General features: G+C 37.3%; 1 protein-coding gene across 1 annotated transcript in view; it reads right to left on the reverse strand.

Moving 5' to 3' along the window:
- The window catches only part of KIAA0825 (KIAA0825 ortholog), a 403,281-nt gene that overhangs the window by 28,998 nt on the left and 354,416 nt on the right, over nt 1-19,867 (reverse strand). The gene's annotated exons all lie outside the window — the stretch shown is intronic.

Below are 19,867 nucleotides of genomic sequence, written 5' to 3' on the forward strand. Positions count from 1 at the left end.
AAATAGGTAGGTAGCACTGTGGTATCTCTAGGAAGGTGCAGAGCAGGTTCTCAGTAATTAAAGCCCTTCTTGTAGCTCACCTTTCTCCTGCTGTGCCCCAAGTGTTCTGGTATACCTGAGCACAGAACAGCAAGAGGAGAATTTTGTGGGTCTTCTTTTTCTGACCCTGTTTCAGACTACACCAAAAGTATGGCCAGAGTTGGCTACTTTGGAAAGATGTTATGGATGTTAATGATGGAAGGATGGATGAAAGGATGGAAGGAAGGAAGCAGGGGTGCAAAGAAGGATGACCATGTATTGGGTGCTATGTTATCCCTTCCATATATATTATCTAATTTAATCCTAAAACAACTATTCAGAGTAAATATTATTATCCCTATTTTTACAATTAAGGAAACTGGGACTTTTAAATGTACTTCTTTGTACCAGGCCACACAGCTGTCCAGTGGCCAAGCTAGAATTTAAATTTCAGTAGGCTCATTCAAAACTCAGTGCTTTTCTTAGAATATGGGAATTAAGGAAGTTTTAGTTCTACAAAACTGTAATGACCCATTCTGTGAGTATCCTAAACTTGATGCAGTTTTATTTTTCAGCTTTGAACAATAGGATTCAGAAATATTTGCCTATCATTTCTATCATACTTAGTTTCGTTTGGTAGTCATTCATCTGTTGGACATTTACTAAGCCCAAGCACACTTGGAACACAAGTATGCCTAGGACACAGTCCCTGGACTCAAGTTCCTTTGCCCTTTTCTTAGAAGAATTCTCATTCTGGAAAGCCAACCTACTTGCCATCCCATTTATGGTTTCTTTGCTTTCTCTTCTGCCTTTTTTTTTTTTTGCGGTACGTGGGCCTTTCACTGTTGTGGCCTCTCCCATTGCGGAGCACAGGCTCCGGATGCGCAGGCTCAGCGGCCATGGCTCACGGGCCTAGCCACTCCGTGGCATGTGGGATCTTCCTGGACCGGGACATGAACCCGCGTCCCCTGCATCGGCAGGCGGACTCTCAACCACTGCGCCACCAGGGAAGCCGTCTTCTGCCTTTTAACAAATTCCCTAGCCACAAAAACATACACCTCATACTCCTTATATTAGAATATTTTATCTGCTTTCTGTTCTTAGTCTAAAAGGAAGGCTCATATCTTCTCCAAGGTCAACAGAAATCTCCTATTGTTTATACATGAAAATATTTAAGAAACTTAGGTACAGATTTTGTACTATTGTCATGTAAGTTATATTAACGGGGAGTGAAATTGACTTTACAAACTACTTATATATGTACATATATACATGTACATATATATGCATATAGTCTTTAGAAAGTATTAGACTCTAAACGTTCAACTCAGAGGAAACTTAATCTTTGGTATCTCTTTAAGTCATCATTTTATCTTCAGTTTGTACCTTCTGTATTTTGTCTATGAAGAATCTACAACTCAGAATGACTTCCAAAGCATCTGCTCAAAGTATTGGCATAGAAAAGGGATTAGGACTTAAAATTAGAAAACATGAGCTTCAGTCCTATCATTCACCATCAAGTCACTTAATCTTTCTGCATCTTTTCTAATCTGGAAAATGGAAATAATAACAGTAGTAGTAGCTACCTTATAACATTATTTGGAGGATCAAATGATATTATTAAATGAAGGGTTGCAGAGCACTATACAAATGTATTACAGATCCATAATCCCTCATCTGAAACCCCTGAGGTCATTTTCAGAATTCAGACCTTTTTTTAGATTTTAAAAAAGGTAATACAATACACATTCTTTTTATTAGGAAGCATTCGCAACAGGGTCTAGGGCAGTACCCTATAACCCAATATATTAATATATTTGCAGCAAAACATATAAACATCATTTTAAGTGGGATAAATTAAGACTATAAACTTACAAAGACTTTCAGCTTAAGAGCTTTCTGTAGTTCAGAATTGCAGATAAAGAATTGTGGGTCTCTGTTTTATCTGCATATAAGTTTAGGCCATTTAAAAATTTTAAAAAACTACGTAACTTTTAATGATTAGGATTGATTTCATTTAGTATAGTACAGATAATTCATACTTTCGCTTTTATGGTTTTCTTTCCTTACTGGTATATCAATGCCAATATTTACTGACCTTCATAAAGTAGTGAATACTATTTACATTTGGAAGAAGAGAAGAGGTAAGAGGACATCTTTCAGAACAATAAATGATAGCGATGTTCAGGTAAGCAAGGAATGAGTGACAACAAATAAGTCAATCTGCAGGTGTTTATGTTATTTATGGTATATAAAATAAGAAAGAAAATGTATGTGAAAAGTACATTGTAAAGTTAGGAATACTATATACTATGTGCCCTGCATTGTACTTGACATTATGGGGAAACAAATTCAACATAGGATCTGGTCTCTGCCCTTGTGGACCGTACAATCCAGCACAGAGATAGAGCTAATGTGTAAAAATGAAGGGAGTTATTGAGAGCTAAGCATTCTCCATTCATTAGAAATTGGTATGGATAGGAGCTGACAGAAAAGGTTTTGTGAAGGAAGTAGTACTTGAAGGACACCTTCAGTTTGGATAGAGTAAAGATGATTGAGCAACAATGTCATGTCAAGCAAAAACATGAGGGTAGGAACATGTGTTCCAGAGGCAGAAAAGGGCCAGTGTGTACAGAGCAACAAATGAATCTTAAGTCATGTAGTAGAGCCATTTGTGGAGGGATTTAAAAGCCTAGTGCGGGTAGTTTGGAATTGATGGGCCACGCAGTAGGAAATCCCTGCAAGCTCTTGTGCTAAGGAATGAAATCCTGAATTCAGACAAGCTTAGTTTGACAGTGAAATATACAAGTTAGTCAGAATTGGGAAAGACTGGAAACAAAGAGGTGGTTGAAATAATCCACGCAGGCAGGTAATAAGGATAAGACGGGTGTGAGGAAGGGGACGGGTTGTCATGGCTAGAGAGTTGTTGAATAAGAAGAAGAAAAGGTAAATTTGAAATATCTGATTAGAGGGCATGGAGACAAGCAATAAAGAAAACTGGCATTTTTCACCAATTCAGATTCAGACTGGCAAGCCAGTTGATGCAGACAGGGACAGACAGTGAAAAGAGGAGTCTACTGGGGGTATGGGAGGGGAGGAGAAAAAGATGAAAAACAAAGAAAACTGAGATCAAAGGGTTATTTTTAAAAAAGCAAATTACAGAACCTAAACTCCCTCATATTCTTCACTGATAATTTTGTCAGTGATGATTAATGTTCAGAAATGATGGTGACTCCAAGTCATCACAACATTCTCAATCATTAAAAAAAAAAACCCCACAAATCTAGCACAATGTACACCAAGATAATAAGACAGAACACTTTTATAACACATTTTATAAAGACTGTCACCAAGTGTTGAAACAAAAACCTGAAGAGTTACCCAGAGTTAACTTAGGGTTATTCAGAAAAATGCAAATTAACTAGAACATGCTATTCCAAAGCACGAACAAGATAGTCATAGAACCCTGGAATGGGAAGAGACTTTGAGGCATTGATTTTAATTTGCAAGTGTTCAGACCTCTCTAATTGATGAAGAGTTTATAACTAATTGTCAGAAAACTCTTCCTTATATCATACTGATATCTCTTTAACTCATATCCATTAGTAAAAATCACACTCTGAAACAACTCAAAACAAGACCATCTCCTGTGGTAGGTAAGTGACTGCCTAGAGCCAGAGGTGGGAAATGTATTGAGAGCAAAGAGAACTTTTTAGGATGACGGAACTCTTCTGTATCTTGACTGTAGAGGTACAAATTATTTAATTCAATTTACTTGTATGAAATTACCAAAATTCATTAAATTGTATACTTGGAATTTCAAACAAAGGCTATCTTCCATATTAGGTAAGAGCCCTTCAAGTATTTGAAAACAAATATACTTTTCTTTATTAATTGTACTTATATATTTGGATATTTAAGATGCAAATACTTGATCCAGAACATGTTAGTTAATTTGCTCAGCATGGAATGACTAGCAGGACTTTTTTTTTTTTTTTAAAGAAAACAATTACTAAAAAACTTAAATATAATAAATATGAAATAAAATATAAAATAAGCAGATAATTTGATAGTTATTTATATAACATCTCTTAGGTCACAATCAGTAATTTAAGAAGATTATCTTCAATAGATTGCCTGCTTCATTCCAAGGTCCTAGAAATGCTCAATTTTCTGTAATTTAGCATTAGTTTGGAAAATACAGTGTTGAAGATAAAAGACACTTTATGAAAGAGTGAATGGAAGCCCAAAAGAAGCAATAAATTGGGCATTTGTATAACCATAGTGGAAAGGCACCATTTGGTTAATATATTAACTTTCATTCAGTAGATGTTTCTGTCCCTACAACCTTTGACATTCTATTAGTAATATTAGTAGTTTCATATCAGGTTGATTAAATTGACCACTAAGGTGGGTGAGGTTGGTAGAAAGGCAGACAAAAGAACATACTTGTTAGTTGCCCTGAAAATTTTAAAAGTATCAAAATGACATTGACCTTTCCAATGAGCATGATTTATAATCACATTTAATTGCATGTTTCCCACCAATCACCTTCATTTCCATTATCCAGTAGTTATATGGAGTTATTACAATCTAAAAAACAAAGAAACAAAAATCACAGAATAACTCCTTTATGTTTGTATCTTTTGATACCGAAACCCAGAGCAGTGTTTTCATGATAAAGGAGACTGAATCACTTCTAAAACTTTTAGCCAGGTTTGGGCCTCCTTTGGCCTATTATGAAAAAGAAAAGATCTAAACAGTAAAATGACTAATATGTTTATTAGTCATTTGCACACCATTTGACTAAACATTATTTATAATTCTGTAGTTGAGGAAAAAAACTAGATGTACAAATCATTAAAGGTGAAAGGATACGGTATAGATAAAAGACCTCATTTGAACTATACCATTTGAATTCTTGAGAAACTCCACATGTAAAAATTATTTTAGGAATGCCCTTTATTGAAGTGTTACCTATATACAGTAATATTAATGAATTTTAAATGAACAGTTTAATGAATTTTGGCAGTTTCATACAATTAAATTGAATTAAATTGTTTGAACCACCACAATCAGAAAAAGAGGAGTTCCCTCATCCTAAAAAGTTTTCTCATGCCGCTTTGCTCTCAATAAAATTTCCCAACTGTGGCTCTAGGCAGTCACTTGATCCACTTTGTGTCATTATAGTTCTGCTTTTTCTAGAATTTCATATTATTGGAATCTTATAGTACCTGGACTTTAGTTTTTAATTTTTACACATAGCAAATTTTTGAGATTCATTCATGTTTTTGAGTTATTAATATTTTGTTCCTTTTTATTGCTGAGTAGTATTTCATTGTAGAGATATACCACAGTTTATCCATTTCACAGTTGATGGATATTTGGGTAGCCGCCCTTTTTGCTGTTGTGAATAATGCCGCTATGAACACTTGCAACCATATCTTTGTGTGGACATGTGTTTTTACCTCACTAGGAGTGAATTGCTGGGTACAGTGATAAATATAGGTTTAAGCCAATGAAGTACTGTCAGACTGTTTTCCAAAGCAGCCGTACCATTTTTCATTCCTAACAGCAATGTATGGAAGTTCCAGTTGATTTACAGTGTTGGGTTAGTTTTAGGTATACAGCAAAATGATTCAGTTATACATAGATATGTCTATTCTTTCTCAGATTCTTTTCCCTTATAGGTTATTACAAAATATTGAGTATAGGGCTTCCCTGGTGGCGCAGTGGTTGAGAGTCTGCCTGCCGATGCAGGGGACGCGGGTTCGTGCCCCAGTCTGGGAGGATCCCACGTGCTGCGGAGTGGCTGGGCCCATGAGCCATGGCCACTGAGCCTGCACGTCTGGAGCCTGTGCTCTGCGATGGGAGAGGCCACAGCAGTGAGAGGCCCACGTACCGCAAAAAAAAAAAAAAAAAAAAAATATATATTGAATATAGTTCCCTGTGCTATACAGTAGGTCCTAGTTGGTTATCTATAATAGTTTATATATAGTAGTGTGTATATGTTAATCCCAAGCTCCTAATTTATCCCTCCCTGACCTTTCCCCTTTGGTAAGCATAAGTTTGTTTTCTATGTCTGTGGATCTATTTCTGTTTTGTAAATAAGTTCATTTATATCATTATTATTATTATTTTAGATTCTACATATAAGTGATATCATGTGATAGTTGTCTTTTGCTGCCTGGCTTACTTCACTTAGTATGAAAATTCTATGTCCATCCATGTTGTTGCAAATGGCATTATTTCATTCTTTTTTATGGCTGAGTAATATTCCATTACATTGGCTGTACCAGTTTACATTCTTACCAGTGGTGTAGGTTAGTTCCTTTTTCTCCACACCCTCCACACCTTTTTCATGATGGCCATTCTGACTGGTGTGAGGTGATACCTCACTGTAGTTTTGATTTGCATTTCTCTAATAATTAGTGATGTTGAGCATCTTTTCATGTACCTGTTGGCCATCTATATGTCTTTTTTGGAGAAATGTCTATGTAGATCTTCTGCCCATTTTTTGACTAGTTTGTTTGTTTATATTGAGCTGTATGAACTGTTTGTATGTTTTGGAAATTAAGCCCTTCTTGGTGGCATCATTTGCAAATATTTTCTCCCAGTCCATAGGTTGTCTTTTAGTTTTGTTTATGCAAGAAGAAGTAAAACTGTCACTGTTAGCGGATGACATGAGACTATACATAGAAAATCCTAAAGACACTACCAAAAAACTATTAGAGCTCATCAATGAATGCAGTAAAGTTGCAGGATGCAAAAGTAATACACAGAAATCTGTTGCATTTCTACTAACAGCAAAAGATCAGAAAGAGAAATTAAGGAAACAATCCCATTAATCATCACATCAGAAAGAATAAAATATCTAGGAATAAACCTATTTAAGGAGTCAAAAGACCTGTACTCCAAAAACTATAACATGCTGATGAAGAAACTGAAGATGACACAAACACATGGAAAGATATACTGTGTTCTTGGATTGGAAAAATCAATATTGTCAAAATGACTATACTACCCAAGGCAATATACAGATTCAGTGCAATCCTTGTCAAACTACCAATGCCATTTTTCACAGAACAGAGCAAAACTTTTGAAAATCTGTATTGAAATACAAAAGACCCTAAATAGCCAAAGCAACCTTTAGAAAGAAAAATGGAGCTGTAGGAATTAGGCTCTCTGACTTCAGACTATACTACAAAGCTACAGTAATCAAAACAGTATGTTACTGGCACAAAAACAGACATATAGATCAATGGAACATGATAGAAAGCCCAGAAATAAACTCACACACCTATGGTCAATTAACCTATGACAAAGGAGGCAAGAATATACAATGAAGAAAAGACAATCTCTTCAGTAAGTGGTACTGGGAAAACTGGACAGCTGCATGTAAAAGAATGAAACTAGAACATTCTCTAACTCCATACACAAAAATAAACTCAAAATGGATTAAAGACCTAAATGTAAGACTGGATACTATAAAACTCTTAGAGGAAAACATAGGCAAAACACTCTTTGATATAAATTGCAGCAGTATCTTTTTGGATCCGCCTTTTACAGTAATGAAAATAAAAACAAAAATAAACCAAAGGGACCTAATTAGTCTTAAAAGCTTTTGCACAGCAAAGGAAACCATAAACAAAATGAAAAGATAACCGACAGAATGGGAGAAAATATTTGCAAATGAAGTGACTGACAAGGGATTAATCTCCAAAATATACAAACAGCTCGTGCAGCTCAATATCAAACAAAAAACAACCCAATCAAAAAAAAATACGTAGAAGATGTAAATAGACATTTCTCCAGAGAAGATATACAGATGGCCAAAAAGCATGAGAAAAGATGCTCAACATTGCTAATTATTAGAGAAATGCAAATCAAAACTGCAATGAGGTATCACCTCACATCGGTCAGAATGGCCATCATCAAAAAGTCTACAAACAATAAACACTGGAGAGGGTGTGGAGAAAAGGGAACCCACCTACACTTTTGGTGGGAATGTAAACTGATACAACTACTATGGAGAACAGTATGGAGATTCCTTAAAAAACTAAGAATAGAACTACCACATGACCCTGCAATCCCATGCCTGGGCATATATTTGGAGGAAACCATAATTTGAAAAGATACATGCACCCCAGTGTTCATTGCAGCACTATTTACAATAGCCAAAACATGGAAGCAACCTAACTGTCCAATGACAGAGGAATGGATAAAGAAGATGTGATACATGTATACAATGGAATGGAATATTACTCAGCCATAAAAAAAGAATGAAATTATGCCATTTGCAGCAACACGGATGGACACAGATTATCATACTAAGTGAAGTAAGTCAGAAAGAGAAAGACAAATATCATATGATATCACTTATATGTGGAATCTCAAAAAAGTTATACAAATGAACTTATTTACAAAACAGAAACAGACTCACAGACTTGGAAAGAAAACTTATGGTTACCAAAGGGGAAATGGGGGGGGGAGGCATAAATTAGGAGTTTGGGATTAACATATACACACTACTATATATAAAACAGATAATCAACAAGGACCTACTGTATAGCACAGGGAGCTCTAGTCAATATTCTGTTATTATCCTATATGGGAAGAGAATCTGCAAAAGAATGGATATATGTACATGTATAACTGAATCACTTTCCTATACACCTTTGTATTTTTCTTACTGAGTTGTAAGAGTTCTTTATGTTTTCTAGATTCAAACTCTTTGTCATAAATATTCTGTGAAAATATCTCTCCAACCTTGGCATGGATTTCTGTTTTCTTAACTTTGTCTTTTGGAAGACAAAATTTTTAATCTCAATGAGAATCCATTTTAAACTTTATTTCTTCTTTTACAGTTCATGCTTTTTATGTCCTATTTAATTTTTGTCCAACATTTTACCTAATCTGGTATCTCAGATATTTTCTCTCCTGTGTTTTCCTTTAGAAGTTTAATAGTTTAGGTTCTCATATTTAAGCCTAGTACTAATTTTGAGCTAATCTTTGTGGAAGTTTTGAGGTAAGGATCAAGGCTAATATTTTTCCCCACACAGATATCCAATTATTCTAGTACTATTTGTTGAAAAGACTATGTTTTTTTTCTCCATTGAACTAGCTTGGTACCTTTCTCAAAAATAAATTGATCATGTAATTGTGGATTATAAAAATTTTCATTGTCAAGTGTTTGTTGCTAGTTTATAAAAATGCCAGTTTTTATTTCTACTTTGTATCCTGCAAATTTTCTAAATTTATTCATTAGATTTATTTACTATTTATTTGAAGTATAGTTGGATTTACAATGTTGTGTTAGTTTAAGGTGTACAGCAAAGTGATTCAGTTATATACATGTATATATTCTTCTTCAGGTTCTTTTCCATTATAAGATTTAATAGGTATTTTGTGGATCCCTTAGGGTTTTCTACATTTATGTCATGTCATCTGCAATTATGGACACTTTACTTTTACCTTTTTCCATTTGCATGCATTTTATTTCATTTGCTTGTTTTATTGCACTGGCTAGGATCTTCAGTAAATGTTAAATAAAAGACATCATTGCCTTGTTGCTGAGTATTATGATCTCTGAATATTATGTTAGCAGTCGGTTTTTCACAGGAGCCATTAATCAAGTTGAGTAAGTTCACTTTTGTTCCTAGTTTGCTCAGTTTTTTTTTTTTTTTTTTTTTTTATCATGGAATGGTTTTGTCAAATGTTTTTCTACATCTATTGCAACGACCATATGGTGTTTCTCCTATACTTTTTTTTTTTTTTTTTTTTTTTTTGCGGTACGCGGGCCTCTCACTGTTGTGGCCTCTCCCGTTGCGGAGCACAGGCTCCGGACGCGCAGGCTTAGCGGCCACGGCTCACGGGCCTAGCCGCTCCACGGCATGTGGGATCTTCCCGGCCTGGGGCACGAACCCGTGTCGCCTGCATCGACAGGCGGACTCTCAACCACTGTGCCACCAGGGAAGCCCTCTCCTATACTTTTTTGATATGTAAACTGCATTGATTGATTTTCAAGCACATGTAAATAATCTGACTTAAAAATAGAACATACGAAGGCTAGAACATAATAATGTCATTACAAATGGAAAATAGGGCTTCCCTTGTGGCGCGGTGGTTGGGAGTCCGCCTGCCGATGCAGGGGACGCGGGTTTGTGCCCCAGTCCGGGAGGGTCCCGCATGCCGCGGAGCAGCTGGGCCCGTGAGCCATGGCCACTGGGCCTGTGCGTACGGAGCCTGTGCTCCACAACGGGAGAGGCCGCAGCGGTGAGAGGCCCGCATACCGCAAAAAAAAAAAAAAAAAAAAGGAAACTAAAAATGTGTCCTAATATTACTTATTTAATATAACTTTCTTTTAATCAGCCCCAAAATATCAAATGTAAGTTATCTTACTTAATATAGGTTGGATTGGGACCAACTCAAAGGAAAGAAAGTATCTAATGTTTTCCTTTCTTTTCTAATTTAAAACTTTTTATGTTTATTGAAAGTGCTCATTTCTAGTTGTTTTGACAGTGCATTAAAAAGTTGACAACTCCATATTGCATTCATTTAAAAAAATTGCAAGTCATTTGCCTAAAATCACATTTTTTTCTAGAGAAAAAGAGCTTGTCTTTAAGTAACTTATTTGTACCTGATTATGTAGGAAAATTGAATCACCAGCTAAAAGTTTTAGCAATGATTCAGTTTCCTTTACAGTAAAAACAAAAATATTTCTGTGATTAAATTTAACTGCGGTATTGGGCTACTGCCTGATGCTTTTGATTCCATGAAAGTTTAATTTCATTCTAGACAGAAAACACTTGGGTGATTAGGGGCAGTAATAAGTACCCATTCCCACAAAAACTGAACATAAAATGAAACAATTCATCATACAAAAAATAGCCTCCATAAAAATACAGTTTCCTGAAAGGTAAATTATAAAAGTATGCATTTAGCCAATCATTTTAAATACCATAATTATACAGGCTGCTCATCAAAAGACTTTTAAGACTCATTAAAATCATAAAACAATTCTAATTAAATCCATATTTAAATTAAGTTTCTATAACTAACCTACAGGGTACTTTAAATCAAACAAAAAAAAAAGTTGTATAAAAGATCCAATTAATTGTAAGTTTTTGTAAGAATTAAAGCCTAATTACTCTATGATTAAGTTTCCCCCAAATGTAATCATCAATGGCTCTATTCAGAAGATTTAGCCTTCTGTACCCCAGATGCCAGTGGAGGGCCACAGTCTGTCTTTGACACCAGCAAATCTATTCGTCTGAAACCAGCATGACTGTGGAAACTTTACCACCACCCCCACTGAGGAACCAAGCAGTGAGAACAAACAAAGCTGCATATTTTATACAGATAAATGTCTCCCTATCTGCAGAGGTCCCTGTCTGATTAAATGGATTCATGTTCATCAGCAAATTTTAAAAAAATCCATCTTCAGAGCAGGTTTTGAAAACAATGGTCATTTCAAAGCTTCCCAAGCCAATGGGAAAAGATGCACGAGAAAAGAATAAGATTTGCAGCTTACAGAAAAAGAGAACTAGGCCTTCTAAGCAGACAGCACTAAAGCATTTCCTTCTAACCCTATGCAACTCTTCTTTCTTACTCAGCTACTTGAAATGTTTTTCATTTTTATTAGCCCAACTTCCCACGGGAAAGAAAATTAAAAAAAGCTCTGTGACATCGCTGCCTCTTGTGTGTTCTCTGAAACTAATTAACCCTATGAAGTTATTAGGGCAGCGTCATTTTTTCTATGACATCACACAAGGTGAAGGTCACTTCTATAATAATCTTGGCTTCATTCATGTGGTGCATACCCCACAAAATATAATTTATTGTAATTTCCCCAGTGCCCTGATAGCCAAGTGATTAGTTATGGTACATAAAAAGTTCAGATGTATAACATATGATTTATAACCTCTCTTTCTGATAATCTAATTTTCTTTTATGGTAAAATGAAATTTACTATTTATGTTTTATAGATTGTTATTTTGAGGAAATGACTATTTAAAGTACCTTCATATGGACACTTGCTGATTGCACAGTATCTGGAAGCAGAAGCATCCAAATGGTTGGGATATAAAGGCAGTTTTTTAATCCAGCTGACAAGAACTTTTTCTGAACTATCCTGTCTGTGCTGGTGGCAGAATGTTTGTCTGGTGACAGGTTAAGTTAGGCCAGAGCAACCTGCCATCCACTTCAACAGACATCAGGGTAAGAAATGGTGGCTCTGGGCAGATGGAGCTGATGAGTTCGGGATCCAGCTACAGCAAGATTTCCTTCCCTTCAAGTGCACTGTCCCTGACTTGAAAAGTCCCTAGCTCTTTGCCATAAAAACCTCTTTCCAGACTTTTTAGTTGTGGAATTGACTTTCCTGCATGTCTCTGCTTTTAGAGAAGGGACCTTTTAGAGCTTTGACCCTTAAATCGCTTCTCCTCTACTCATTACTATATCATCTTCAATTTTGTTGCGCTTAAATCATGTTATATTAATGCTAAGTTCAGGTGTTAATACTGAAAATGGTTTCTACTCTAAGAGAAAGCTCCCTCCGCCACCCCCAGTTGATTTGAGAGGCTCATATGAAGGGTGAAATCAGCACACATAGTCACTACAGAAAAGGGTAGACTGGAGAGGAAATGTGAGCAGGCTTAGGTAGGTGAGACAAAGTGTGGTCCATTCACCTGGCTCCTGACTATGAAGAGGTAAGGACATGAAAAAAGCTGTATCTACCATGGTGACTTGCCAGGCCCAGGGGGAGGGGGTGGCTTTCTTTGCTTGTATCAGGTGTAAAATGGAACAGCACCTGTGATCCCTGGTGATAAGGATGCTGTATTGGTAAGCCACACAGCTAATAATAATGTCTGTTAATTATTAAGTACTTACGAAACACTTTACATGTACTGATTCTTTCAATCATCACAATTATAAAGCAGTTAGTATTGTACCCACATTTTATAGCTGAAGAAACTGAGGCCCAGAGAACTTAAATCATTTGTCTAAAGTAACACAGCTATTATATGGCAGAGCTGGCTCTAGTAATTTTTTTTTTTTTTTTTGCAGTACGTGGGCCTCTCACTGTTGTGGCCTCTCCCGTTGCGGAGCACAGGCTCCGGACGCACAGGCTCAGCGGCCATGGCTCACGGGCCCAGCCGCTCCGCGGCATGTGGGATCTTCCCGGACCGGGGCACGAACCCGTGTCCCCTGCATCGGCAGGCGGACTCTCAACCACTGCGCCACCAGGGAAGCCCAGGCTCTAGTAACTCATAAACATTATGCATACTGCTCTTTCAATTCTTTGTATTCTGTACTTGTTTAATAGCAAATACTTATGTTGCACTTAAAATGTGCCAGACGCTCAACTAAGAGCTTTAAACAAATGTGCCAGGCACTCAACTAAGAGCTTTAAACATATTAGATCTACTTGGTTCTCACAACAACGCTATGAAATATGTACTGTTATTATTCCCATTTTTTTCAGACTAGAAAACAAACACACAGAGAGATTAACTTGCAAAGGTTATGAAGCTACTAAATGGGAGAGGCTGGATCTGAACCAAGGGAGTCTGGTTCTGGAGAGTCCATGCTCTGTACTGCCTCCTGTGTATTTTCTTCTGTTGTTTCTAAGTACATTGTAAAGATTTAGCCTGTCCCAACTGTTCTAAGGGAGAATTAAAAGAGGTCATTTTGGGCCAAAGCACTAGAAAAGGTGTTGTCTGGGTCTAGGGGTAGGGGTATGGAAGCAGGAGTCAGGGAGGAGCAGAAAGGTGATCATCTGCACAACCGAATCCAAGGGAAAGGCAAAACCAACAGAGGCAGAGCAGCCGGTCAGTGTCCCTCCCCAGACAATGGTTCTCCTTCAGGGCTCCCTTTGGATATCCTGGTTCCATCCATCTAAGGAAGGAAGCAGCTGTTCATAGACCATCTCTTCTCCTTGCCCTCCCCAGGCTTCTAGCTACCCACTCTTGCTGAATGCTGTTCTCCACACCACTATTCTAGCTTTTCTCCTAAAATTCTAACCACCCCTCTTGGTGGGTTTACTTTTGACTGAGCTTCTTCTGCTTTCTCCTCTGTAACTGGATTGTATCCTGTACAAATTCAGTCCTTGGTCTGAGCTCTCTCCTGTCACTGAGAGCTCACTGGGTTTAAGTATTGCTATGAGGTGAAGTCCTGAAAATCTATAGCCTCTTCAGAATGCCTTGACCCCATCTCCAGTAATATGAGGTATATTCTTACTTAGATATCATGTTACCTCAAATCTTAAAAATCCAAACTGAAGTGAATTGTCTCTCTCCAAACCAGTCTCCTGCCATTCTCTCCTGTCACTGTCAGGCCGTGGAGAGATAACCTGGAGCAGACTGGCCTCATCTCTCTTGCCTCCTGACATGATGTTGCTCATCTTGCCTCTGTTTCTTGTTCTTTTTCTTTCACCTAGCAAGATTTCATTTTCTCACTCCCTGCTATAGACTGAATATTTGCATCCCCCCCCCAAATTCATATGTTGAAACCTAATTCCCAATGTGATGATATTTGGAGGTGGGTCCTTGGATAGGCAATCAGGTCCTAAGGGTGGAGCCCTCATGAATGGGATTAGTGCCCTTATAGAAGAGACCCCAGAGAACTCCCTTGTACTTTCCACTGTGTGAGGGCACAGTGAAAAGACAGCTACCTATGATCCAGGAAGTGGGCTCCCATCAGACACCAAATCTGCTGCTGTCATGATCTCAGACTACTCAGCCTCCAAAACTGTGAAAAATAAATGTTTGTTGTTTATTAGCCATCCAGTTTATGGTATTTTGTTATAGCAGCCCTAAAGGAGGACGTAAGACACTCCCTTAATCCTCCCCATATTTCTAGACCTTATTACATTTCTACAAATCTTCTCTGATTATCTCAGGTCTCAGTAACTCTCAGCTCCTTCATGTTGAATGTCTATACCCCAAAATGTAACATTTAATCAATTCTGTCTTGCATTTTTTTGCCATGTATTCATCTGGGTCCTAAGCTAATCTTAGCTGAGTATATGTTACATGTCAGGCCCTCAAGTACTGTCTATACCCCATCATTCCATCAAATCTTCATGGTAACTCTGTGGGGTCTCATTATATTCTCCAGATTAGAGATAAAAATACTGAAATTAAGAGAGATGAAGTGACTTACTCAAAGTCATCGGGCAAAATGGCAGAGGTAAAATTCATACCCATTTCTCTCTGAGGACTAATCAATAATCTTTCCACTCCATGTTGACTAAATCCAATTTCTTTAAACTAATTTTCTAAATTCCTGTGTTTGATTTCTTTTCCCTATGAAAGAATCTGGGTTTTAATCTGCAGCATATGTATAACTATTATTTTAAATCCTATTATGAACAAAATAAGGCATGAATAAATGAATATATAAATAAAGCATCAATGACTTCTATTAAAAATCCAATAAATTCTAATATAGATTTTTAATTGATGATTTCATATTATCAAAATAGAACAAAAGATATTACCAAATTTTTTAAAAATTAATTTTATCCAAATTCAATTAATTTTATGCAAATTCCAAATTACTTTTATCCATTCATGATAAAAACTCTTACCAAAGTGGGTATAGAGAGACTATACCTCAACTTAATAAAAGCTATTTATGCCAAACAACAGCCAATATTATAGTCAATGGTGACAGCTGAAAGCCTTCCCACTAAAATCTGGAAGAAGACAAGGATGCCCACTCACCACTTCTGTTCAACATAGTATTGGAAGTCCTAGATACAGCAATCAGACGAGAAAAAGAAATAAAAGGTATCCAAATTGGAAGGGAAGAGGTAAAATTGTCATTATATGTCAATTATATGAAGTTGACATGATACTATATATAGGAAACCCTAAAGACTCCACACAAAAACTACCAGAACTGATAAACGAATTCAGCAAGGTAACAGGATACAAGATTAACATACAGAAATCAGTTACATTTCTTTATGTTAACAATGAAATATCAGAAAGAGATTGTAAAAACAAACAAACAAAAAAAACAGTCCCTTTTAAAATTTGCACCAAAGGGAAAAAAAAACACTTAGGAATAAACCTGACCAAGGAGGTGAAAGATTTATATGCTGAGAGCTAAAACATTAATAAAGGAAATTGAAGATGATACAAACAAATGGAAAGATATCCCATGATTTTGGGTTGGAAGAATTAGTATTGTTAAAATGTCCATACTGCCCAAAGCAATCTACAGATTTAATGCTATCCTTATCAAATTACTCATTACATTTTTCACAGAATTAGAAAAAATAATCCTGAAATTTATATGGAACCATAAAAGACCCAGAATTGCCAAAGCAATCCTGAGGAAAAAGAACAAAGCAGGAGGCATAACCCTCCCAGACTTCAGACAATACTACAAAGCTACAGGAATCAAAACAGCATGGTACTGGCAAAAAACACACACATATGGATCAATGGTACAGAATAGAGAGCCCAGAGATAAACCCACACACCAACAGTCAGTTAATCTTCAACAAAGGAGGCAAGAATATACATTTGGAAAAAGACTCTTCAGCAAGGCGTGTTGGGAAAGGTGGACAGCTGCATGTGAATCAATGAATTTAGAACACACCCTCACACCATACATAAAAATAAACTCAAAATGGCTTAAAGACTTAAATATAAGACATGACACCATAAAACTCCTAGACGAGAACATGAGCAAAACATTTTCTGACATAAATCGTACCAATGTTTTCTTAGGTTGGTCTCCCAAGGCAATAGAAATAAAAGCAAAAATAAACAAATGGGGCCTAATCAACTTGCAAGCTTTTGTACAGCAAAGGAAACCATAAAGAAAGTAAAAAGACAACCTATGGACTGGGAAAAAATATTTGCAAACAATGTGACCGACAAGGGCTTAATTCCCAAAATATATAAACAGCTCATATAACCCAACAACAACAACAAAAAATAACAAAGAAAATACAACCGGGCTTCCCTGGTGGTGCAGTGGTTGAGAGTCCGCCTGCCGATGCAGGGGACATGGGTCCGTGCCCTGGTCCGGGAAGATCCCACATGCCGTGGAGCGGCTGGGCCCGTGAGCCATGGCCGCTGAGCCTGCGCGTCCGGAGCCTGTGCTCCACAACGGGAGAGGCCACAACAGTGAGAGGCCCGCGTACCACAAAACAAAGCAAAACAAAACAAAAACACAACCCAATCCAGAAATGGACAGAAGACCGAAATAGACATTTCTCCAAAGAAGACATACAGATGGCCAACAGGCACATGAAAAGATGCTCAGCGTTGCTAATTATTAGAGAAATGCAAATCAAAACTACAGTGAGGTACCACCTCACACTGGTCAGAATGGCCATCATTAAAAAATCTACAAATAACAAACGCTGGAGAGGGTGTGGAGAAAACGGAACATTCCTACACTGTAGGTGGGAATGTAAATTGGTGCAGCCACTATGGACAACACTGTGGAGGTTCTTCAAAAAACTAAAAATAGAGTTGCCATATGATCCAGCAATCCCACTCCTGGGCATATACCCAGACAAAACTATAATTCAAAAAGATACATGCACCCCTATGTTCATAGCAGTACTATTCACAAGAGCCAAGACATGGAAACAACCTAAATACCCACCAACATATGAATGAATAAAGAAGATGTGTTACATATATACAACGGAATACTACTCAGCCATAAAAAAGAATGAAATAATGCCATTTGCAGCAATGTGGATGAACCTAGAGATTATCATACTAAGTGAAGTAAGTCAGAAAGAGAAAGACAAATACCGTATGATATCACTTACATGTGGAATCTAAACTATGACACAAATGAACTTATCTACGAAACAGAAACAGACTCACAGATATAGAGAACAGACTTGTGGTTGCCAAGGGGGTTGGGGAGGGATGGATTGGGGGTTTGGGATTGGCAGATGCAAAAGGTCCTACTGTATAGCACAGGGAACTATCTTCAACATCCTGTGATAAACCATAATGGAAAAGAATATGAAAAAGAATGTATGTATGTATGTATGTATGTATCTATCTAACTGAATCACTTTGCTGTACAGCAGAAATTAAAACAACATTGTAAATCAACTATACTTCAATAAAATAAAATTTTTTTAAATTAATTTTATTCAATTTGAAATATTTGAGAATCAACAATAAAGTCACATATATCCTAGTCATGTGTAATTCAAAGTTGTATAAAATAGATATTTAAAAGTCGGAATAGTATTTATAGAACCTCAGACAAATTTAGTTATCAGTCATAGTGATCAATTCATAGCTCTCTTTGTCAAGTCTTTTCTTCAACAGGATACGGCTGCTTTAGCACCTAGTGGTTTTACTGATGGATAAATGACAGTGGTGGAAGATGCTGTCGGAAATCTGTCCATAGCGCCCTCAGAGCCTCTTACATTTTCTGTGCTCTACATCCTGACCACTAATAGCCGGCATCTGCATCTTTATAGGAGATGCCAGAATCTACTCTGCCAGTATGCAACAGTTCAAATAAAACAGAACTAGCACTTAAACTCATGACCGCTGACTTGAGAACTGGATGAAATGACACCCCTCACTCCACCAAACTAAACCAACCCACAAAGAAAAAACAATTCCAACACCAGTACAACTATTATCTCCTTCTCCTATTCCATGTCTTTCTGCTCCCTTTTATAGAAACTCTGCTTCTCCTTGATTGGTTCTCCTCTGCTGTATTCCCCACTTAAAGAGCACGTCTCCATCATTCCTCAGAGCTGCTATTTCCCCAGAAATGTAGAATTTGAACATATATATCAGGACCTTAAGTGATTAATTTCTTCGAATTTTTAGAGAGTTTTTTTTTATGATTAAACTATAGTAGCATTTGCACAAAAAGAGTTTTGTGGAAGCATGATAATTTAAAAATAACAAGTGAAGCTTCTTTGGCTGAAGTAGAGAAAGCAGGTCACTCTAAGGGCGACCCCCAGAGTCTTTGGCCGGTGGTGCAAGGACAGAAAGCAGCAGCCATGAGGGAAGGTGCTTTTCTTTAGTAAAATGCATTAGGGCTCACAGCCGTGTCCTTAGCATTACCAGGAGTAGGCTAGCATCTACAGAGCTGCTGAACACTGAAAAGCTACTGTTTCTTGCTTCTCTTGCAACTAAAATATGAATGTAAGGATTGTAGAAATGAGGAAAGATGGGGGCGGGGGTGAAGAGAAACATCACAAGGGTAGTATGAGTAACGGATTAGATGGCCTGGCCTGTCACGCTACATTTGAGTTACATGAATACAGGCAGAGAGAGGACACATTTCTGTGTATTGTTTACATGTGCTAGGCTCAAGAAATGAACACTACTGTGTTTAAGAGAGAAATTATGCCAGCAGTGTGGCTTAGGTGTTGACCTCTGCCAATGTCAGGGACCTGGCTAGAGACAGGAGGAACAAGCTATTAAGATCTGCAGTGCTTTTTCCTCTGCCCACAGAGGCTTCTGCACAAGGAAATACAACAAAGCAGATGCCAAGAACTGGGGAGAGAAGTGTGGGATCCCAAATAGACTTGTAAATATGACATGAGTTGGTGCCATTGTATCTATCACTATTGCAACCCAGTGACCCGGGGTAATTGTGGGAAAGAGCCTCAGCACTGTCAGTTAGTTAGGATTTCACCTGAAGCACTGCTGCAAACTTCATTGCAGTTTTTGTTTGTGAACTCAGTAAAATTAACCAATATGGAACAATGTTCCAGCTCACTTAACTAGTCACAAATCGTCCTGGATATGATAACTCCTGCCTAACAGGGTCTGTTGCTCTTGATTGCTCTGTCTCAGAGCCTTTTGCTCTGAGATGGTGGTCTTAAATTCAG

This window comes from Pseudorca crassidens, chromosome 3 (assembly GCF_039906515.1).
Source record: "Pseudorca crassidens isolate mPseCra1 chromosome 3, mPseCra1.hap1, whole genome shotgun sequence".
Classification (NCBI taxonomy): Eukaryota; Metazoa; Chordata; class Mammalia; order Artiodactyla; family Delphinidae; genus Pseudorca; species Pseudorca crassidens.